Source organism: Cicer arietinum, chromosome 5, assembly GCF_000331145.2.
Source record: "Cicer arietinum cultivar CDC Frontier isolate Library 1 chromosome 5, Cicar.CDCFrontier_v2.0, whole genome shotgun sequence".
NCBI lineage: Eukaryota > Viridiplantae > Streptophyta > Magnoliopsida > Fabales > Fabaceae > Cicer > Cicer arietinum.
In genome coordinates this window covers 46,409,571-46,415,463 of record NC_021164.2, presented here as the reverse complement: position 1 = coordinate 46,415,463, position 5,893 = coordinate 46,409,571, and the positions used below count along the sequence as shown (strand labels likewise).

At 28.5% G+C, this 5,893-nt stretch overlaps 1 pseudogene; it reads right to left on the bottom strand.

Moving 5' to 3' along the window:
• Positions 1-2,295: 2,295 nt before the first annotated feature.
• LOC101492651 (probable terpene synthase 2) lies at positions 2,296-5,367 on the bottom strand (annotated as a pseudogene).
• Between the last annotated feature and the right edge of the window lie 526 nt (positions 5,368-5,893).

Below are 5,893 nucleotides of genomic sequence, written 5' to 3'. Positions count from 1 at the left end.
TATATATATATATATATAATGTGTTTGTTAATGCTATAATAATCATATTTATTTATTTGATAATGCTTTACAAGTTTTTCGAGCTCAAAGAGGTGCTACAGTGTCGAAGAAAAAGTCAAATAACATCACATGGATTCCAATAAAGGTTTGAAATATTATATGCCTTTAAAATTTTATTTACAATCAATGCACAAATATTTATTGACTTATATGTTTTATTTTATAGTGCCCTCGTCTAACTAACAACATCGACTGTGGGTACTATATATTGCGATTCATGAAGGAGATTGTTGATATGAATCAAACTATAATCCAAGAAACGGTACGATATTTTCATTATTTGATTTTCATATATAAACTATGTATATATTTTATTCTAACTTATTTATGTTCAATTTTTATATCGCACAGTACTTTGACAATTCCAGTCCAACATACTATGAAAGATATCTAATTGAAATAAAGGAAGACTGATGTCAGTACGTGATTGAAATGAAAATTATTTTATTTGCTGGGAAATGGCATGCAGCAAGGGATAGTTATATGAATATATGGTAGTTCTGTTCTGTGTAGTTCTGATAGTTATATGTATATGAATAGGGCACATTTGTAAAGTTGTGAATATGTAGTTATATGAATATGTATATAGATCTGTGATGTTGTCAATATGTGAATATATATATGATGTGAACTAATTGTGTAAATATGTAAAGTTATAAAGTTAAATTATAAAGTTATATAGTTCTATTTTGTTGTGTACTGATTTTGAAATGATTGTGTGAACTGATTCTGGATGAAAATGATTTTGGAAAAAAAATTAAAAGATAGCGCTTTCTAAAAAATGCCATAAAAAACCAAAAAGTGCTTTTTTAAAATCCCATTTACAGCGTTTTTTAATAAAACTAAAATAAGAAAGCACCTTTTACAGCGCTTTTTCAAAAAAGCGCTGTAATAGGGTGCATAACAATGCATCTACTGTTTGCACCTTTTACAATGCTTTTTCAAAAAAGCGCTGTAATAGGTGCATAATAATGCATCCATTGTTTGCACCTTTTACAACGCTTTTTCAAAAAAACGATGTAATAGGTGCATAATAATGCATCTATTGTTTGCACCTATTACAACGCTTTTTCAACAAAGCGTTGTAATAGGTGCATAATAACTATATATTGTTTGCAGCTTTTACAACGCTTTTTTAAAAAAGCGCTGTAAAAGGTGCATAATAATGCATCTATTAAATGCACCATTTACAGCGCTTTTTCTAAAAAGCGCTGTAAAAGGCTCATAACAATGCATCTATTGAATGCTCCTTTTACAATGCTTTTTTTAAAAAGTGCTGTAAAACGAGTATAACAAGCGCGCAATATATCTATCTATTTTATAGCGCTTTTTTATTTTAGGAAGTGTTGTTGTATCTTTTTACATCACTAGATACTACAACACTTATATTTTTGAAAAAGCGCTGTAAAATAGATTTTTTCTCGTAGTGACTCTAGTAGTTTTCGTTTAAGTATATTAGGATCAACATATGGTAGTTGGTTATCAATGTTAATAACCTTCATTAACTTGATGTAGTTTACTATTGATATAAAGATAGCTTATTTGTGAATTTTCATTTATTTTTAAAATGAGTAGTTAATTATATTATTTTAAAATAATTTGAGAAATTTCTTGTTTAAAAGGAACAAAATTTACCACGAAAATTAGGTTGTTACACCCCTAGAGCAACCTCAATATTCATGTTCAATGGTAGGTAAGTTTGTGGTTGAAACAAGTGAAATTTAGATGGTTTGTCTTGGGGTAGTCTAAGGTCGATCGGCCTCTTTTATATATATATATATATATATCACTTTCTTTTGTGTTTTGAATCTTATTTTCATGTAGAGCTAATTTCAATAACGATAGTAATATAGATTGCATGTCAAAGAGCTGACTTATGGTTGGTGGTTAACTATGTTCTTATCAATAAAGACTTCAAAATCATGATATTGTTCCCTTCAAATTTAAGAATTTACGAAATAACTATTTGTGATATGCTCTTTAACGAGCACTTGCAATTAATTAACTCTTATACCAATTAAGAGACAAATTTATCCAAATAATTTTTTTTTTAAATTACCATTCAATTTTGTTGTAGAAGACTTTTATCACAATAGAATTAGTCTCAGTTATTTTAGATTTGATTAATGTCTTCATTTCGTTGGATTTTTTTTAGTCATCTAAGATCTCTTGAATTCCAATTCCTTTTTTCATTTTTGCAATGAATGTTTTATGTCGAAATAATGTGTAGAGAGTAAGATATAAACTTGTTTAAAATTAAAGTACTTTCTATATAATAATTTTGACATTTGACATATTTTCTTTATTAATTGTGGAAATACAAAATGTAACGACTAACTTAAATTAATGCTCAAATTGACACCGGATCAACAAGTAAAGCTTTAATATGTGTCTTCATTAATCCTTCCAAATGCGTGCATTTATTTTTATCTTTGTGATAAACCTCAATAAAACGTGCTAGGTTGAGGACAAAAGTCAAAAGAGGCAATGAAACTTTAGTTTGCGTGAGACAATCCTCATTCATATCTTTCCATGCATTTTCAACTCCTTTTTGACATTCTTGAATGACAGCATCCCTATTTGTATCATATTGTCTCATATAGCATTCTAGGAATGAGCAAACATGCCCTCTTTTCTCTTCATACTGCACGTCATAAAAAAGTTATTACTTAAATATTTATATCATCTTTTGTGATTAAATAATATATTTGAGATTTTATTGACTATCTATTGACAATAAAGAAAAATCATAATTTATCATTATCACGTCACTTTGATATATTAATTCTTAAGCATTTGCACAAATATCTATCAGATTGGATATAATCGGAGACCTATAAAACTTGTTTACACTCACAATTCATTATTTGTCTTTATACTCATATATTAATCGTAGAGAAATAATTTTGGAATGACATGTAATAATAAAAAAATAATATAAAATACCTCATTGGATACAATTTCATCATTTAACCTACAAACAAGTGCAGCACCATTTACAATTTTTGGCATATTGGTTACCCAATTGAAGATATCTTATGTGGCTATATCTCCCATGTCAATATAAGAAGTTGTAGACAACACTGGATAACCAGATGTTATCTTTGATATGGACATGTACTCGTCTATTGCTGGTGTATAGTTATTGTCCAACCATGTTGCCTCCGTCATATAAGTTTGGACTATTTTTTTGAATTGCCATTACCATGCAATATAAATTATTAATCTATAAAAAGGTTTTCTTTTTCTTTATTTTATGATGTCAAATTGTATTATTATTTAATTTAATGATAAGGAGTTTTACTTTTACAAAAACATTTAATGTTAAAGAAGTTCTTCTTGCTATGATTTTACCATACAGAACAATTCTCTATTTTTGTAAAGAATAAATAAAATTCATTAATAAAATCATTTTATGAGTGAAAAAATCATTAACAAACTTTTCATAAATTTTAATTCGTAAATTAAGTATACAATAACTTTTTAACAAAGTTGTTTTTACATGAAATCATTTTTACAAAGTTAAAATCAACGAAAGAAATAGAACGATTACTTCTTTCCTCGTTTTTTGCTCTCGATTTTTGCTCTATTTTCTCATAAACATTTAAGAGAGACTTGTAAAGTATCTTCATGTAATTTGGAAGATCATCCAAACAACTAATATCCCACGTGAAAATCACTTTCATTAATTTATTTAAATAATGAGAGTAAAAATATGTGAAGAAGATATGTGTGTCATTACTAGAAAAAAAAGATAGAATTAGAAACCATAATTAGTAACCAAAAATAAGTCATTTTTTAATTTTTCTTCGCAAAATTGAGAATGGAATCGATTGTAGCTCTAAATGTTTGTCTATAATTTAATTTTTTCTAATATTGTATATAAATGATGATTTACCTTTCAACAGCCTTGGTAATAAGTTCAAATTCATCAAGAGTTCCATATGAGTCGTATGTATCATCAATAATTGATAGGTGAGCGATTACTTTTGACATCATTTTTCTTGCTTGAGAATATTGGGGCTAAAAGTATACTGACATAGTCCAAAAACAACATTGTACTATTCTATCTCGTGCAAACGATAGCTTTTTAGTAATGCCCAACTCCTTCAACCATCTATCAAGATCACATATAAGGTATTAGCTACTTCGATATTTTATTTTGCTGCATATTAAGGAATGCATGATTTAAAGTACTTACTTGCAAATGTTTCCAAATTCCATTTGATTTCGGCTTTGGAGCATATTAAAATCCAAATTTTCCAACCTGAGAAGAGTTACATTATGGGATGCATCTTGCTCATATATAGAGATGTAGCGTCGTGCCTCTAGTCTGGGCAAGTTTTTGCGTAGAGCTTGCGTTAAGCAATGTTTGACTTGTGCTGTAAGAAAAGGGTTCCATTGGGTGGAAATGGACTTAAGGTGAGTAGAGGTGAAAGCTAGGGCCTCTTCCAAAATTTCCTCTCCATGAATCATCATATGTGATGCTTCGAACAAGCTTAACATCCCCTCAACTCTTTGATGAGCCTTTTGCTAAATATTTCTTTCTCGTCTTTAAATTTTTTAAACATATCTGTAATTTTATTTAACAATCACAATATTGAATACTCCTTAGAGTCAGTAACAATAAAAAAATTTCAATGTAGTCTAGATTGGAGTTGACTTGATCATTTAACACCCCTAAGTACTCTAAATAGTACTAAAGTCTATGTTGAAGGCTAATATAAAAAACTATAAATGTAAAAAATAGAAGATTTTATATACCAGGTGAAACGTAAAGTCCACATTGCCTTAATACTCTAAATAGCACGACAAGAGAATGAATGTTATCTTCAAGAATTATTTCTCCATTTTTAACATAACTCTTGTGAATAAGTTGCAACACTTGGTCGATCTCATGTTCAAAATGATAGCCGACACCCAAACGACATATGGAATCGATGAATTTGACTTTGTCAAAGGGCTTCTCAATGTTTGTAGCTAGCATGTTTCTCACTTCATTTTTTAAACTATCAATTTCTGCTGCAATATTCCGATCGAGTTCCTGCATGTGTTGAAGAAAAAGATGTTAATGGTGAAGTTTGATTAAGTGGTTTATAGTATGCATGAAGAACATAAAAACACTAACTACATACCATAGATTCAGAAGCATATGGAAGGAAGAAATCCCCCCAAACATTAGGGGGGTAATCTGCAACATTTCTAGGCAAGTCGAGTTTAGAATTAGGATCGAAGTTAGCTACATCAGGCATATTAGATATTTAAGTTTTCAAATAAATGGGATGCTTCACCAATTCCTCTTCTGCTACCACTCTAAGGTTTTGTTTGGGAAAGAAGATGGCAATATAGATAATTTATAGTAAACATTAATACATTAAATTAATAATTCACACATCGTACGTGTACTACTAAAGCATTTAAAATTTAAACTATTCCCTTTTGTAAAAAATTTAAATATATTAAAAAAATAAGCAATGTGACTCATGTGTTTCCTAATTGTGCCCGATTTTGACTCTTACTATGTTTATACATATTATTATTTATATTATATATTGGTTCATGTTTATTTTCAATTTACAATTTTAATAAATTGACTAAGGTCAAGTAGTTAATCAACTTTAGATAAAGATTAATCTTTTTGAAAAACTCAAGTTTGTATTCGGGTTAGAATAATTTTTTTTTATATTTTATTTCTCGATCAAATTTCGAATTAGTGGGACTTTATTTCAATAGAAATCGAATGGTAAAAACATGTATAAAACGTGAAATATTACATACATCATCTTTTAAAAGTACGTCATTTGCATTTTCATAATTGGGATAATGATTTAAA